At 56.1% G+C, this 18,041-nt stretch overlaps 1 non-coding gene across 1 annotated transcript; it reads right to left on the bottom strand.

Annotated features, from left to right (window-relative positions):
- Window positions 1-13,769: 13,769 nt before the first annotated feature.
- Window positions 13,770-13,842, bottom strand: TRNAF-GAA (transfer RNA phenylalanine (anticodon GAA)). The gene has a single exon. It is a non-coding gene; the product is annotated as a tRNA-Phe (tRNA).
- Between the last annotated feature and the right edge of the window lie 4,199 nt (window positions 13,843-18,041).

Genomic DNA, 18,041 nt, shown 5'->3' with positions numbered 1-18,041 from the left:
CATCGCCCCTTCCCCCGAGGCCCGGCCCCTTCCCCTAACCCCCATCTCTGCATCGCCCCTTTCCCCGAGGCCCTGCCCCTTCCCCTAACCCCCATCTCTGCATCGTCCCTTCCCCCGAGGCCCTGCCCCTTCCCCTAACCCCCATCTCTGCATCGCCCCTTTCCCCGAGGCCCTGCCCCTTCCCCTAACTCCCATCTCTGCATCGCCCCTTCCCCCGAGGCCCGGCCCCTTCCCCTAACCCCCATCTCTGCATCGTCCCTTCCCCCGAGGCCCTGCCCCATCCCCTAACACCCATCTCTGCATCGTCCCTTCCCCCGAGGCCCTGCCCCATCCCCTAACACCCATCTCTGCACCGTCCCTTCCCCCGAGGCCCCGCCCCTTCCCCTAACCCCCATCTCTGCATCGTCCCTTCCCCCGAGGCCCTGCCCCTTCCCCTAACCCCCATCTCTGCATCGTCCCTCCCCCCGAGGCCCTGCCCCTTCCCCTAACCCCCATCTCTCCATTGTCCCTTCCCCCAAGGTCCCGCCCCTTCTCCTAACCCCCATCTCTGCACCGCCCCTTCCCCCGAGACCCTGCCCCTGCACCACCCATTCACCTGAGACCCCACCCTTACACCACCCATTCACCTGGGACCCTGCCCTCACATTGCCCCGAGACCCTGCCCTCCTACTGCTCCTTCTCCTGGGATCCCGCCCCTGCACCACCCATTCACCTGAGACCCTGCCCTCACATTCCCCTGAGACCCCTCCCTCCTACTGCTCCATCTCCTGGGATCCCGCCCCTGCACCACCCATTCACCTGGGATCCCCCCCCTCACATTCCCCTGAGACCCTGCCCTCCCACTGCTCCTTCTCCTGGGACCCCGCCCCTGCACCACCCATTCACTGAGACCCTGCCCTCACATTCCCCCGAGACCCCCCTGCACCACACATTCGCCTGAGACCCCGCCCTCCCACTGCTCCTTCTTCTCGGACCCCGCCCCTGCACTGCCTCTTCCCCTGAGGCCCCCCCTTGCACTGCCCCTTGCCCCGAGGCCCCGCCCCTCCACCATCCAGTGACTCAGGAGCAGGCCAGACCTGGGAGTCGGGAGGCAGAAACATGCTTTGCTCTGCCACAGACTTCCTGGGTGTTCTTGGGCACATCACTCAGCCTCTCTGGGCCTCAGTTCTCCCGTCTGGGAAATGGGGCTGGTGGCGCTTCCTACCCTTGCACGAGCCTGGGAGGAGAATTACCCTGTGAATTAGGAAGATGCTCGGATCCTGGAGTAACGGGGGAGGGGCTCAGGGGAGCATACCTCCTGACCCTGGCTGGGCGCCCCCGGTCCCTCGTAGCAGGGGGCTGTGCAGGAGGGTCTCCTTGCAACCATGAGTGGGTGTCTGGTGGGTGCTGTCATCTCTGCCAGAGACCCCCTAGAATCTCACTAGCTTCCTCTGCATGCGGGGAGGGGCTCCTACTTTCTGACTTGGGGGGAGATTCTGTGATGTCAGAGCCCATGGGGGGAGGGGTTCGAATCACGAATCTGGAGTGGCAGGGGAACCCCCTCCCCCAGTCAGATTCCACTAGGGGGCTGGGCTGGGACCTCTAGGGAGGGAGACACAGGAAAAAACAGCCGCCACTATGGAACGCAGGAGTCCTGGCTCCCAGTCCCCCTGCTCTCACCTCTAGACCCACCTCTGCTCCCAGAGCCAGGGATAGAGCCCAACCCCCACCTGCTCTGACCATTAGACCCCACTCCCCTTTTAGGCTTGCTGCCTTTTCTATCCACCCTGCCCACCTGTCCATCCCTTTGCTGCAGGTTTCTGAGGTGTCACCCCTGATCTGCGCTCCCTCAGTGCAACCCAAGGCCTTTCCTCTCCCCAACCACATTTCCTCTCCCCCCTTGTGCTGGATCATCTGCTTGCCCCCATGCCTCTTGCGGTGCGCTGTGCGGCATGGCTGGGGATTGTGCAATGGCCCAGCACCAGGCAAGGCAGAACGTAAACCACAGGCCCTGCCCTGCCCTGCCTTGCCCTGCCCCGCCCCACCCCACCGGATCTGCCTTCCAGGTGCATCGGAGCCCAGCGCCCTACACCTGTGCCCTCCTGCCCCACAAGGGGTGAGCTGCAGTCCCCACCATGCTCTGCAGAGGGAAGAAGGGTCAAGCCAACCAGCCCATTTAGGATGGGGGAATCAACACCCTTTTTTCTGCACAGCCACTGACCATCAGCAGGATTCCTCCTTCTCCTCCCTCCTGTGCCTCGGTGTGACTAAATCTCTGCACCTAGACAGCCGGTCCATCCGCTGCACCTCAATCCCCCATGCCTGAGCCTCCCTGCCAAAGTCCTGCACCTGGTTCCATAGAATTAAGTCTCACATCTCATTGGGAACTCGACTTCTTGTGCCCAGAGAGTCTCGGCCCCTGTCAGTGGATGACCTGAGTCTGAGAAACACAGTGTCCATCTTCTCTAAAGAAGTACTTGGAGAGGCTTTTCTTGTGTGATCAGATGGCCTAATGGATAAGGCATCTGACTTTGGATCAGGTGATTGAGAGTTCGAGTCCCTTCATGGTTGTGCTTGTGCAGTTTTACCATTGTGCTGAAAGTCCTGCTTCCTTCAGGGCTGGAACCTCTTCTTGGTCACTCAGGCCAATGCTCTGGCTTCAGCTAGAGCCCTGGGAAGGAGTCGGGGGTTGGACATCCCAAAGGCTGGGACATGAGCCCCAGGTGCTTCCAGTCTAGCCTTTGCTGTTCCTGACTTGCCAAAGAAACTGGGCAGCTGCCCGGGCTGGTGTGTAGAGCAGTTTCCCTCTTCCAAATGTGCACCTGTCCCTGTGCTTGAGGGGGCTTGGTAAATAGCACCTTGGGAGCCTGGGTGTTTCTCTGCTTCTCACCAGCTGGGGAAAAGCCTTTTGGGGTAAAATCTCCTGCCCCACTGCAAAAGTGAGCACTGTGAGTGGGAACAGACAGAGGCCACACCAGGGGGCTGGCCCTGCTTTCCTACCTTCTTCTGATGTTGGCCACAGAGCATCAGCAGCCGCCTCGCATGCTGGTCTGCGGGTGGCCTTCAGTGGGTGTTTGGCATGGCAGGGAGCAGGCTGGCTAGGGGTCTTTGTCGCTGTCTGCTGGCCACACATAGGCATGGTCCTCCCCTCTCCTGAACAGCCAGAGTTAGTCTGTGCTTGAAAGCAGGGACACAGGAGACTCAAAACAGGAGGGTGAGAAAGACTGCGAAAGGACCTATGAAGACAGCACACACTACAGAGACATTGCCTGGTGAAAGGATGTGGAGACAACAAAGTTGCCCCATTTTTCCTGGTGCCCTACGTAGCTCTGTACTGCTCCAGCGGTCAGCCCGATCCCCTGGCTGGCTGAGACGGCCAGGAAAGCTGCCCCTGCTCTGCCTCTGCCACAAAGCCCCCACTCCTGCTCTGCCCCCATGCCTCCTCTTCCCACCACTGCTCCACTCCATTCCCCCCCCCACTCCACCCCTTCCCCTGAGCTACATCCCGGTGGACTGCAGGAGGGATCAGTCTCATCCTGCACTCACCGGGCGCCGGGAAGTGGAATGACCTGGCCCCAGCCTGCTCTACTCCACCAGCTCCCAGCTGCGGGGCTGGTGAGTGCTGGGGGGCGTTTCCCCTCACCGCCCAAGTTCCAAGGCTGGGAGCAGAGTGCAGCAGGCTGGGGCTGGATCACTCCACTGCCCAGAGGACCAATGGGGGACAAGATACTTTCAAATCTTGGTGGAAGGAAGTCTTTGTTTGTGCTCTTTGTTTTGGGGGTTGTTCACTCTTGGGACTAAGAGGGACCAGACGTCCATCCAGGCTCTCCAAATCTTTCTGAATCAGTCTCTCACGATTCAAACTTGTAAGTAATTAGCCAGGCAAGGCGTGTTAGTCTTATTTTTGTTTTCTCAACTTGTAAATGATCCTTGTTTGCTGAGAGGATTTTACCTCTGCTTGCTGTAACTTTGAACCTAAGGCTAGAGGGGTTTCCTCTGGGCTATATAAATGTGAAAAGTATTTTCCATCCTGATTTTACAGAGATGATTTTTATCTTTCTTTGTTTAATTAAAAGTTTTTTCTTTTAAGAACCTGATTGATTTTTCCTTGTTTTAAGATCCAAGGGGATTGGGTCTGGACTCACCAGGGATTGGTGGGGGAAAAGGAGCGGGGATGGTTAATTTCTCCTTATTTTAAGATCCAAGGGGTTTGGATCTGTGTTCACCAGGGAATTGGTGACGCCTCTCAAGGCTGCCCAGGGAGGGGAATGTTTTGGGGGGACAGGGAGTGATCCAGACACTAACTTCTGGATGGTGGCAGTGTTACGATATCTAAGCTAGTAATTAAGCTTAGAAGGGTCCATGCAGGTCCCCCACATCTGTACCCTAAAGTTCAGAGTGGGGAAAAAACCTTGACAGTAGGCTAAGGCCTTTGGCTAAGCAGCAGGGGCAGCCATACCCTGGGAAGTGAACGGTCACATCCTCACCTCCCAAACCCGTCACACTGAACTAAGTTGGGGTTGGGCTGTTAGGAAGATGATCCTGTCCCAATAGTGCCCATCACCACCAGATAAAGAAACAGATCTTAAGGGAGCATCCGGTCTGGCAAGAAATCTCTTCTCAATGGTTGTGATTGTGAAACCGTCATTTCTGTAGAGTTTATCTTTATGGCCCCTGCTTTTCTGTTGTCAATCTTTCTGGTCCTCTAATTCTTTCTGTCTGCTGCAGAATTAATTTTACTGGGTGTAAGTTAATTAGGGGAGTGGGATGTAATTGGTTAGAGAATTCTGTTACAATAGGTTAGAACTGGTTAATTACATTTCAGTAAAATGATTGGTTAAGGTCTCGCTGAGAATATTACCGTATAAACTGGGGTCAAACAGGCAGTGGGCAGGGAAATTGGCATCATGCTTGCTAACGGGGGGATGGGAATAGGGAACGGGGACCAGGAACACAGGCAAGGCTCTGCAGTGTCGGAGCTGGGAAGGGGGACGTGGGGTAAACACTCTGCAGTGTCAGAGCTCATAGACTCATAGACTTTAAGGTCAGAAGGGACCATTATGATCGTCTAGTCCAACCTCCTGCACAACGCAGGCCACAGACTCTCACCCACCCACTCCTGTAACAAACCCCTGACCTATGTCTGAGCTATTGAAGTCCTCAACTCATTGTTTAAAGACTTCAAGGTGCAGAGAATCCTCCAGCAAGTGACCCGTGCCCTACGCTGCAGAGAAAGGTGAAACCCCCCCAGGGTCTCTGCCAATCTGCCCTGGAGGAAAATTCCTTCCTGACCCCAAATATGGTAATCAGCTAAACCCTGAGCATGTGGGCAAGACTCACCAGCCAACACCCAGGAAAGAATTGTCTGTAGGGATGTGAGGTAAGCGCTCTCTGGTGTCAGAGCTGGGAAGGGAACACAGGGGAACAGACTCTGTCCGTGTATAGAGATCAGCCTGACTGGTGTGAAGGGCTTTGGAATCTGCGTGCTTGGAAACTAACCCCAGTAAACATCCCTTTGTCTGTGCTTCGGGCTTCTGCTGCTTGCTGTCTGCATGACAAGAGCCAGGGAAGTGGGCAGGGGAAGGGAAAGCCCTCTAACAATGGCTCCTTGTTCCTCTCCCTCCAGGCTCAGGGGTCAAGGATGGGCAGGACTCCAGGCTCTGCTTGAGGGATCCTGGCACAGGGGCTGGTGGGGGAGAAAGGATTCTAGATTCTGACCTGCACTCTGGAGAAGAAGTAATAAGTGAAGGGGTATTTTTGATTCTTACGTTGCTTCAATGTCCCCAGGGCTAGAATTCTACATTCCATAGGGCCAAATGAGGGGGTGAAGCCATTTGGCTAATGAAAACTAGTGCTGCAGGGGAGATATGAACTCACAACCTCAGCACTGCCTTATAAATACTGTGTGCTAATCAACTGTGCTACTGGAGCACCTGTTAATTCTGACTCTCTCAGTCCCCTAGGTTGATAAAGGCAAGGAGTGACCCCAAAACATTCTCAGTGGGGTTAAGAGCCGATATCAACAAGCGTTGTACTTGGTGGGGTGGATTCTTCTTAAGGCTTCCAGGCGCCATTTGACCCTTTTGTTCTTCTCTGTGTAATAACAGAGCTGACTGAGACTCACTGTAGAGTCTTGCTGCAGACCAACAGATCTGAAATCACTGATCACGAGGTCTGAGCATTAGTCCTGCTTTGGGACAGTGTCTCTCATCCAAGAAACTGCGGAGTCTGCGCTAGCAGTGAGGCTCCCTCACTAACAGCTGAAATCAGGGAGAGCTGTGTGAAGTGCTGGGACCCAGGGGTGCCTGAACAGGGGCGAACAACACCCCAGGACTTTTAAAAATGGGAGGGCTCTGCCTTGCCACTTTGTAATGACTGTAAGAGTGAGTGAGGGTGGGGAGGGGGCCGAGAGCAGTGAGCGGGAGGAGGGGTCTTGGGGGAAGAGGCAGGGTAGGAGTGGAGGTTAACTGGGGGGTGTGTGGGGAGAGGGCTGCCAGCAGCAAGTAACGGGGGTGGGGGCATGCAGGGGAACTGCTCCCTGTCCCAGCTCACCTCTGCTCCGTCTTCTCCCCTGAGCACGCTGCCCCTGCTCTAATTCTCCTCCCCTTCCAGGCTTGCCGCACTAAACAGCTGATTAGCACCGCAAGTCTGGGAGGCGGGAGAAGTGGAGCGGAACCAGCGTGCTCAGGGGAGAAGGCAGAGCGGAGGTGAGCTGGGTTGGGGAGCTGCTGCAGGGGGGGCTGCCTGGCTCTTTGCCATGGCCTCCGACCCTGCTCCGCCCCAGCCCTGCCCCCCCCCGCCCCTGCACTCACTGCATGGTCCACTCCTCTGGCTCCCAGCCATGCTGCCGGCGAGTGCTGTGGGGCGGTTCCCCCCTCTCCCCAAACTTGGGAGCCAGGGGAACAGAGCAGGCTGAGGCCCCAGGCCTGTGTGTGGGGAAGCAGAGGGGGGCTGGTCCGAGGCCTCTGTGGAGGACAGGGGGCTGGCTACTATCTGCAGGAAGTGGAGTGACCCGGCCCCAGCCTGCTATTGCACAATCCCCAGCCACGCCGCACAGCATGCCCCAAGAGGGAGTGGGGGGCCAAGCTGATGATCCAGCACGAGGGGGTCATTCTCATTGGTAGCTGTCTCGTGGCAGTGAGTTCAACAGGCCTTGGCACATGCTGTGTAGGGCAGGAGGTCCTTGTATTTGGAGCAGTGGGAGTGAACTGCATGCAGTTGTGTCTCTGAGCACAACTGTGAATGTTATGTGTGTGTGGGCGTTATTGTGAGTGTGGCTGGGGGTGTGAATGTTTCTCTCTTTGGGGGTTGGACTAACATGTCCCTCTGGGTGTGTTGTGTGTGAGGGTTCTTGGGATTGTGTGAGTCCCTTTGTGTGTGTGTGTGTGTGTGTGTGTGTGTCACTTGCTGCAGAATACAAAATCCTGCAAAGCCATTTCCTACTGGTTAGCCCAGCAACACACTGATACAGTGTCACAGACGCACACAGACACAGAGCAGGGCTCAGTAGAAGGCAGCAGGGACACACACGTCTCCCCTGGGCCAGCGTGGACAATTGTCCGTCACTACTCGGCACAGTGCTGGTGCCCCCACACGAGGGTGGGCAGTGACCGGGCAGAGAGGGCACATGTGCTGGATCTTTAAAAGCAGCAAAGAGTCCTGTGGCACCTTATAGACCAACAGACGTATTGGAGCATGAGCTTTCGTGCGTGAATTCCCACTTCGTCGGCTAGATTCAGAAGGAAGCACTTTGGGAAAATCAGTCAAGGCCCTTAGCAGAGCTGGGACACAGACCCAGTGACCCCTGCATCACCCTGGGAGGGCAGTGGGGTTTAGTGGTCAGAGCAGGGAGGGGCTGGACACCAGGACCCCTGGGTTCTATCCTTGGCTCTGGAAGTGGAAGGGGTCTAGAGCAGGGGGACTGGGATCCAGGACTCCTGGGTTCCATAGGGGAGACTGTTTTTCCCTGTGCTTCCCTCCCTCGAGAGCCCAGCCCAGCCCCCTAGTGTAGACTGAGCAGGAGTGGGGGGAGTTGTTCTCCCACTCTGGAGCTATGATTCAAACTCCTCCCCCAGGGACTGTGACATCATAGAATCTGCCCCCCCCCCCAACATAGAGAAAACTAGTGGGGTTAGGAGGGTTCTAGCTGCAGACACCCCTTGTCATTGCAAAAAAAACCCCAAACCTACTTACACCCACAAAACACCCTCTCAGGCTATACAACCCCTGCTAGGACAGGACCTCTTGCTCCACCCCTTTTCTTATCACCACAAGCTGCTCCCAGCCAGGCACCACACCCCATTCACACACCTTTTGTCACTACGTAGCTCAGTGGCAATCACTGCCCCGAAGTGACTCCAGTGCAGGCACTCCCCACACGAACTCCCCACACCGGATTCTGTCCACACACAGAGAATTCTCTCTGCCCGGCTCCTTCGGTTCCTCTCGCTGCTCCCCATACTGCCGCCAGACACTGCTCATCTGCATAACCCTGCCCATGGACACGTGACATCTTCTGTCCTGCTGGTTTCAAGGGAGTGAGTTGCCCTTGGGGAGTGAGCAGGTCACAGCACATCACAGCCCCAGCCAGGCCGGCTCCAGGCACCAGCTCAGCAAGCAGGTGCTTGGGGCGGCCAAGGGGAAGGGGCAGCATGTCGGGCTCTTTGGCAGCAATTCGGCAGCAGGTCGCTCGGTCCCTCTCGGAGGGAAGGAGCTGCCACTGAATTGCCACCGAAGAAAAAGGCAGCGCAGTGGAGCTGCCACTGAATTGCCACCGAAGAATAAGGCAGCGCAATGGAGCAGCCGCCGATTGCGATCGTGGGTTGTTTTTTTTTTCCCGCCGCTTGGGGTGGCAAAAACCCAGCCCTGGCCCCAGCACATCACAGCCCCAGCACACATCATAGCACGTCACAGCCTGGGGCAGGGAGATATTGGGGGAGGGGATGAGGGGAGAATATGGGAGGGAGAGACCCAGCCTTATGGACCCGTAGGGGCAGGGAGATATTGGGGGAGAGGATGAAGGGAGGGAGAGACCCAGCCCCATAGACCCATAGGGACAGGAGATACTGGAGTCAGGAGGAGAGGAGAGGGGGTTGGCAGAGACCCAGCCTGGAGTGCAGGGAAAATGAGGTGGGGTGGAGGGAGGTGGGGAACAGAAGAGACATGTGTGGAGTGGTGAAATGTTGGTCCAGGGAAACTGAGTCTCTCCCAGGACATGCTGTGCAGGGGGGAGCACAGGGGCAGAGAGAGAGACCCAGCCCCACAGAGCCCAGGAGGGATATTGGGGGCAGGGGAGGGATGGAGGGATGAGAGACCCAGGGCCATAGAACTCCCATGGCTCCCAAGTTTGGGGGAGGCGGGAACCACCCCACAGCACTTGCTGGCGGCATGGCTGGGAACCAGGGGAGTGGACCAGGCTGGGGCTGGGTCACTCTACTTACCATGCAGTGAGTGCAGGGGCAGGAGGGCGGGACTGGGGGGGAGAAGGGGCAGGGGCCATGGGGAAGAGCCAGGCAGCCCCTCCTGCAGCATCTCCCAGCCCCAGCTCCCCACTGCTCTGCCTTCTCCCCTGAGCACGCCGGCACTGCTCCACTTCTCCTGCCTCCCAGGCTTGCGGTGCCAATCAGCGGTTTAGTGCGACAAGCATAGGAGGGGAGGAGAATTAGAGCAGAGGCGGCGTGCTCAGGGGAGAAAACAGAGCAGAGGTGAGCTGGGACAGGAAGCAGTTCCTCTGCACGTCCCCGCCCTTGTTACTTGCTGCGGGAAGCCCTCTCCCCGCACGCTCCCAAACCCCCTCCCCAGCTCACCTCCTCTCCACTGCCTCATCTGAGTGTGGCTTTTGGTTCCCCCAACCACTTGGCATCCTAGGCAGCTGACTAGATCGCCTAGTGGTTGCACCGGTCCTGGACACTGCCTATCAGCAGGATTCCTCCTCCTCCTCCTCAGTAAGATTAAATCTCCGCAGCTAGACAGCTGGTGCATCTGCTGCACCACAGTCTCCCATGCCTGAGCCTCCCTGCCAAAGCCCTGCACCCGGCTCCAGAGAATTAAGTCTCACATCTCACTGGGAACTTGACTTCTTGTGCTCAGAGAATCTCGGCCCCCCTCAGTAGCTGACCTGAGAAACACAGCGTCTGCAAAAGCAGCAAAGAGTAGTGTGGCACTTTATAGACTAACAGACATATTGGAGCATGAGCTTTCGTGGGTGAATCCCCACTTCGTTGGATGCATCAATGTTTGCCTTTTGCAAAGAAGTGCCTGGAGTGCCTTTTTTTATGTGACCCCGTGGCCTAATGGATAAGGCATCTGATTTTGGATCAGGGGATTGAGAGTTTGAGTCCCTTCATGGTTGTGCTTGTGCAGCTTTACCTTTGGGCTAAAAGTCCTGCTCCCTTCAGGGCTGAAATCTCTTCTTGGCTGCTCAGGCCAATGCTCTGGCTTCAGCTAGAGCCCTGGGAAGGAGTTGGGGAGAATGGGCATCACAAAGGCTGGGGCAGGAGCCCCAGGTGCTTCCAGTGTAGCCTTTGCCCTTCCTGACTTGCCAAAGAAAATGGGCGGCTGCCCAGGCTAGTGTGTAGAGCAGTTTCCCTCTTCCAAATGTGCGCCAGTCTCTGTGTTTGAGGTGGTTTGCTACATGGAGCCTGGGTGTTTCTCTGCTTCTCGCCAGCTGGAGAAAAGCCTCTTGGGGTAAAATCTCCTGCCCCACGGCAAAAGTGAGCACCTTGAGTGGGAACGGTAAGAGGCCCCACCACGGGGGCTGGCCCTGCTTTCCTACCATCTTCGATAACGGCCACAGAGCATCAGCAGCTGCCTCGTATGCTGGTCTGTGGGTGGCCTTCAGTGGGTGTTTGGCACGGCAGGGAGCAGGCTGGCTGAGTGTTTTTGTGCCTGTCTGAAGGCCACACATAGGCATGGTCCTGCCCTCCTCTTGCCCTGTCCTCGGTTGTTGTGTGGCTTTTAAGCCTTCCCTTGGAGCTGTCAGTGCCAACCGCCTCTGCTCTAGGTGCCCAGAGGAGGAGAGGTGTGCTGAGCTCCAGCCTGGGAAGCCTGGCCCTGGCACTCCTTCCTTTAAATGCCATGTGGGCAAGAGGAAGAGCTGCAGCTACAGGGACCAAAGTTGTGGACATCAGATGAAGCAGCAAGAAACCCAACCATCAGGTCCACCCGCAGGAATCTCTAGCCAGACTGTTAAATTCTAGGACCCCACCCTATAGCGGCCAGCTGGACCAAAGACCTATCTCCAGTGGGCATCAGTGACCCAGGAGGAGGAGAAAAAAACCTTGCTGAAGTTTAGCCAGGTAGAAAGTAACTATACATATTGAGCTCCAAGGCTTTGCAGCAAACTACAATATCTGCAGGAGGTCCCACTGAGATTTGAACTGAGATTCCAGGATTTAAAGTCCTGAGTGCTGCCCATTACACCATGGAACCTGCTCCCATTTTGTTTTCTAGACCCCTGTGTCTCTCGGCTGGTTGGTTTGTACCCCGCACTTATTGCTTCCCACCAGCGTCTTCCTCTCGCAGGACTCTCTCTCCTCCTCCAGCGACTGTTGTCCTGCACTATGTGATCCGCGGGTCCTGCCCTGAGTCCTCACATCCCCCTGCTTGGTCTCCATTCCCTGCAGGCTGCAAAAATGTCAGGGGAGACCGCCCCTCCCTTCACTCAGTGCTCCCGCTCATATCGGCCAGCTGCAGCCTCATCTCATGGAACTCAGGCAGCTGTCACTTGATCCGGTCGTACAGTCACAGGATGACTGGCTTCCCAGACTGGATGCTCTTGTGGAAATCCCACAGGCAACATTGCAGGACTTGGCACCATTAGTCTCTTTGCTATTGCGGTGTTTGCCTGACCTCTGGAACAAAGCCACCAACTCCTCCCTCACCGACTTCCGTCAATCCCTCTGGTTGCCATAGAACCCTCTGATGCTTTCCCGTTCTGCCAACAACACCAGGCCTCAACCCCCTGCTCCATTATCTTGCAAGCTCTGGATGTTCAGCTTCCAATATCCTCTGCCCTGGGTCAGGGACAGGGACAGCTCCAGGCACCAGCGCAGCAAGTGCATGCCTGGGACAGGAAGCTGCAGGGAACGGCCTGCCAGTCACTGTGAGGGTGGCAGTCAGGCTGCCTTCAGCAGCATGCCTGCAGGAGGTCCTCTGGTAATGCAGATTAGGTGACATGCCTGCAGGAGGTCCTCTGGTAATGTGGATGTGATCTCTCTCCTGATTCCTGAGGAAAGGAACCTTTCCACGAAATGGCCATGGCTTCTGGGAATCTGCATGTGACTGGTGGAGAAGCACCAGGAATCATTTGGCTCCTGGCACACAAGGCAACTTAAAACTGGGTGCCCAGACAGGGTCTTGAACCCTGGATCCTCAGATTAAGAGCTTGATGTGCTACCAACTGAGCTAGTTGAGATCATCTTCCCCATTCACCACAAGAACGAGCAGGTAGGCAAAAGAGAAGGAAAAAATGTCCCCAGAACCCCTCCTCTTTTTCTGCACAGCCACTGACTGTCAGCAGGATTACTCCTCCTCCTCCCTTCTGTGCCTCAGTGTGACTAAATCTCCACATCTAGACAGCCGGTCCGTCCGCTGCACCCCAATCCCCCATGCCTGAGCCTCCCTTCCAAAGCCCTGCACCTGGCTCCATAGAATTAAGTCTCACGTGTCGCTGGGAACTCTACTTCTTGTGCCCAGAGAGTCTTAGCCCCCCTCAGTAGATGACCTGAGAAACACAGTGTCTGCCTTTTCCAAAGAAGTGCTTGGAGGGTCTTTTCTTATGTTACCATGTGGCCTAATGGATAAGGCATCTGAGTGTGGATTAGAAGATTGAGGGTTTGAGTCTCTGGGTGGTTGTGTTTCTGCAGTTTTACTATTGTGCTGAACGTCCTGCTCCCTTCACGGCTGGAACCTCTTCTTGGCTGCTCAGGCCAATGCTCTGGCTTCAGCTAGAGCCCTGGGAAGGAGTTGGGGGATGGGTGTCACAAAGGCTGCGGCAGGAGCCCCAGGTGCTTCCAGTCTAGCCTTTGCCCTTCCTGACTTACCAAAGAAAGTGGGCGGCTCCCTGGGCTAGCGTGTGCACCTGTCCCTGTGCTGGAGGGTACTTGCTACATAGCGTCTTGGGAGCCTGGGTGTTTCTCTGCTTCTTGCCAGCTCGGGAAAAGCCTCTTGGGGTAAAATCTCCTGCCTCACTGCAAAAGTGAGCACCTTGAGTGGGACTAGTCAGAGGCCCCACCATGGGGGCTGGCCCTGGGCCCTGCTTTCCTACTATCTTCTGATGTTGGCCACAGAGCATCAGCAGCCACCCTGCATGCTGGTGACCTTCAGTGGGTGTTTGGCATGGCAGGGAGCAGCCTGGCTGGGTGTTTTTGTGCCTGTCTGAAGGCCACATCTAGATGTGGTCCTGCCCTCAGTTGCTCTGTGGCTTTTAAGCCTTCCCTTGGAGCTGTCAGCACCAGCTGCCCAGAGGAGGAGAGGTGTGTGGGGTCACTTTTACAGATGCCCCTTCCTTGGTACTGCTCTTGCTCAGCTGCACAGAGGAGTTTTCATCCCCAACCCCTGCTTAGCAGCCCTCTGGCACCATTCCTGAGGCTGCCCTGCCTCACTTTCTTCCCACCATGTTGGGAAAGACAGCTCTCATCATTAAAGGTCAGATGGGCCAACTAGGGGCAAGTAAGCCCCTTCTGTGTTTTCCTACTGCAGATCCCAAGGTCAGGAACTCACCTTGGGTGGAGGCACTGCTGTGCTCCCAGAGGGCAAGCCATCTCTGCACAAAGCATAATGACAGGGCCTACCAAAGCCCAGGATTGAACCAGGGACCTGTAGATCTTCAGTCTAACACTCTCCCAACTGAGCTACTTTGGCAGTTGCATGACAGTATTTTGGCCTGTTGCTTCGCTGTCTGGGATGTTTTTGTCAGCAGTCGCACACAAAAAGGACAGGAAAAGAATGGCTGCTTCACACCCCCACTGGAGGAACCCGGCGCCCTTAGCTGTGGTGAGTAAGAAGTGTCTGTTAGCTGACAGGGCCTGTCCCCCAGGAGCTGGAACAGTAGCTGCCACCTCACCCTTGGCTCCAGGCTGTGAGAGATGCTCATTGCCTGGTTGCATGGGCGGATGTTGCTCCGTGCTCTGGAGAGCGTCTGTATTGGTCTTTCAACCCCCTGTCTTCAATGAGACAGTCTGGTAAGGTCTCAAGTGTCCCCTCCGGCCTGGCAGCTGAGAGTGTGTGCAGACATCAACCCCCCTGCCAGCCCCAGAGCCAGCAGCAGCGCCAGGCCTCCCCCCCCCCCCCAGCACCACAGGGGCACTCAATGCACTTGCTGTGGGGAAACGGCTCCTTAGTGTCCAGCTGCTAGAGTGAGAGTCAGGAGAGAGCAGTGTCTGGCTCATCTTGGGGGAGAGAAGAGACCTGATGAGTGCGGATCTCCCTCAGCCTCCCCCGCAATGCTGGTCAGTTGTATTGTCACTGTGATAGTCAGTGCTTCCCTTCAGGGCCGGCCCTAGAGGGGTCCGGGACAAATCCCATGGAGTCACTGACTTGGCTCCTTTCACACACTAGAGAGAGGAGCAGAACCAGGGTTATGGCTGATCTATGGGGCACTAGGTGAGTGGCAGAGGCTTCAGGTGCTGAGAGTTTGCCTGACACCTCAGGGACACAGGGGGAGGTGGTGACCCAGGCATATCTATGAAAAGAGCAGAAGAGGATTTACTTGGGGTGGGGAGAGACTTGAGAGTGTCTCAGGGGGTTGTACACAGGGAATTGCCCGGATAAGATACTGGCTAAAACACAGGCCTCGCTGGGAGCAGGATTTGAACCTGCGCAGAAAAACCCTATTGGATTTCAATTCTAACACCTTAACCACTCAGCCATCACAGCTGAAGTGTAAAGGTGCCCCAGTGCCAGAGAAACTGGTAAAGAATCACAATGACCAGGTGTGAAGTCAACTGAACTACAGAATTCCCACCGCAAACCTGGATCCCAAAGCACAGGGGGGATTTGGGTTTGTTCTCTTTGCTTCACCATGTGCAGTCGCACAGAGAGCGAATTTAAAAGTCTCCTCTCCCACAGAGCGGGAATGGGAAATGATTCTCAACTTGAAGCCTGATGTGAATGAGGAAGTCTGGACCACAGGGCTAGGGACTGACTTTTGCTATAGAAACCAGTGACATATGGAACCAGGCTAAGGAAAATGTTTCCTGGAGTCAATAACTGGATTAGCAGCAGTATTGTGCAGAGAAATGTCTCACAAGAGGAGACAGCGCATTGGTGGTTTGGTAGCAGAAGTCACAGCTACAGCAGGGGAGGTCTAGCTTTGGTTTCTGGCCAACAGAGGAAGGAGTTTTATTATCTCCAAATTTCAGTAGAAAAATTCAGACCCAAACTGTGTGTGGTGGGAGTTTCTCTGGTTTCGTTTGTTTTTCTCATTTGAAATGTCCTTGATCATTTTTCTGGGAAAACTATTTGGACAACGCAAAGGAAGAGTTAGAACAATTACAAATCTCCATGGGAGTAAAGATGGTCTCTCAGCACCGGGGAGGGGTGGAGATTTTCATGGAAGGGACTTGAGGAGATAAATGAGAGGCTTTTGCTCCAGCAAAGGGAGCGGCTTGGGAGTTTCATTTTTACCAAGTGAATCCCCCCCCACACACACACACTGCTTCCCTGCTGCTGCTACCCCAGCTCAAATCTCACTGACACCCCCAGCATGTGACCTACAACTTCCTCGTGACAAAGCCCTTATCTATCAGAGACAAAATCCCCTCATCTGCCCCTTCTCCCAGCTCAGCCCTCTGCCCCCAGAGCCCAGGACAACCCTGACCTAGCCATGCTGGGGGGTTGGGCTTAATCTTCAAGGTCGAGCGCAAAATCTTCAGCCGGGGACGTTTCGCTCCCTTCCCACCTCGGCCCAAGCGGCAAGGGAGAAATGGACGAGACACGCTGGCTGGAAGACACCTCTCTCCCACTTCTCTATAGCCTTCTGTGACGTTATTAATATGAACTGGGACTGTAGGGATCATTGTTGCCACCACCGTTATATATGTGCAGCAAATATTGTGCAAAGGTTGTCGTGTGAGGTGTCTATGACAAGGTTATGATTTGCTGGTTATAATTATGCTGGCTGTATGTGTGTACCATTTTTGTATTTGAAGTTATGAATATGGGATATGTACTTGTATCTCAAATGTATTTGATTCCAAGTAGCCTCAGTGTCATCAGCCCCCAAGTCCTTCAGGAGTCGATAGCAAAGAGACCCCTCCACCCACAATCCTGGACTCCTTGGGAGGTGCCTCCCACACACACACCCCAACCCAATGGCACATCAAGGAATAAAGTGGCAGCATCTAGTGTCAGTGGGGTTCAGTGGCTCAGGCCAGACACCTGAGCTGGGGACCCACCCCCATAGCACTGCTCGAGGGCCTGGGCCCGGAGTGTTCACAGCCCCTTCCTTACCCTTCCGAGCCCAGCCTGGCTCCTCACCTGGAATAAAGCAGAAGCGTCCGTCGGCCTCGCTGCTGTCTAAGTTCCAGGCGCTGCTGTTGTCCCACAGGAAGCGGGCCGAGCTGCTGGGGCTGGGAGAGGGATCCACCACCTCCTGCCCTGGGAAGGCTGGAAGATCCCCACTGACCGGGCAGGGCGATGCCTCCTGCTGGAAATCGGGGCTGGGCTCCTGGGGCCGCTGCTGCCCACACAACAAGCCCCGGAGCCACCCTGCCTGGTTCTGCACCAGGGCTGGGTCCTGCTTGCCCAGATGCATCCTGGCCCAGCTCCATTTTGGCCTTGACAGTGCCTCTCCCACCTTGGCGCCTGCACCGGGAGCAGGTTTCCTCTTCCAGAAGGCTGGGCACTTCCACCTCCTGGCCCGGCCGAGAGCTCCTTCCCCGCCATTGGGGACAGTGAGGCCGCTCCGCTCCTGGGGAAGATGGCAGCTGCTTTCCACAGGCTCTGGGGCCGCCTGCAGAGCCTTCTTCCTGAACATCCTCAGGAGCCTGGCCATCCTGGAACCGAGCAGTGAGCAGATGTGAGTCTGGGGTCAAGGCAGCCTCTCACTAACCAACTTGTTTGGTCTCTCCCCATCCCTGCCCCAGCCAGAGCAGCTCCTCCTCCCCCCACGGGGGAGCAGGGAGTGTAAGCTACACACACTGGCAGGAGTTCATTGCATGATCTGCTCCCCCTCAACCTTCCCCCTCGTGATCCCTGGGGCTGCAAGAACCGGGGAGTCTCGTCCTTTTCGAGCACTGGGGTCAGTCACAAAGACCACTGGTCACTTTGGACAAGCAGCTCCATCCTACCAGCCCAGGGCACACTACACTTCCTCCCACCCATCCCCCGCCCAGGCTAGAGAAGGAACAGAACCCAGGAGTCCGGACTTCTCCTGGGAAACCATTCCCCACTTCAAAGTCCCTAGACATAGCAAGGCCAGGGCCCCTTCGTTTCCCATTGATTTCCATGCTCAGCAGCTCACCGGGTCTGGCCCAGCTCAGAGACTCTCAGCCTGGGGAACAGTCTCCAACAAGGGAAGGGCTGGGAGCCCCATTGCTGGGACCTTGCCAAACACACTGGAGACGGCTTTGGAGAAGCCCCTCCCCAGTCTGAGAGTGAGGGGCTTCTGGGGGCTGTTTGCAAAACTAATGTCCTTTGGGAGAGATTCTCTCCCTCTCTTTCTGCCTCTCCCCAGACAGACAGGGGATGCCACCATGGAGCCCTAATGCCACTCACTTGCTCTGGTGATGAAGCGATGGATGGAGGATGTTCAATGTCATCCCTCGCCCTTCTCCTCACTCTCCAAGCCCAAGACAGGCTGGAGAGGGGGGTGGTGACCTGAGGAGCTACCCTGCCCAACCAGCAGGCAGGGTGATGACACTGGGCAATCGGCTGGCTGGGAAAACAAGAGTCTGTTTTATTGCCAGGGAAAGGAGAAACTTGGCCAGCAGCAGGGGGTGCAGAACATCACCCTAGTGCAGGGGTGACAGCGCCTCCAGGATCCTGAAATCGAAGCACTTTACACACCTTCCTGGAGCCTCCCAATCCCCCTGGGCTGTCAGGACTGCACCCCCACTGAT

This window comes from Gopherus flavomarginatus, chromosome 12, assembly GCF_025201925.1.
Source record: "Gopherus flavomarginatus isolate rGopFla2 chromosome 12, rGopFla2.mat.asm, whole genome shotgun sequence".
Taxonomy (NCBI): domain Eukaryota; kingdom Metazoa; phylum Chordata; order Testudines; family Testudinidae; genus Gopherus; species Gopherus flavomarginatus.
This window is presented reverse-complemented; position numbering and strand designations above follow the sequence as displayed.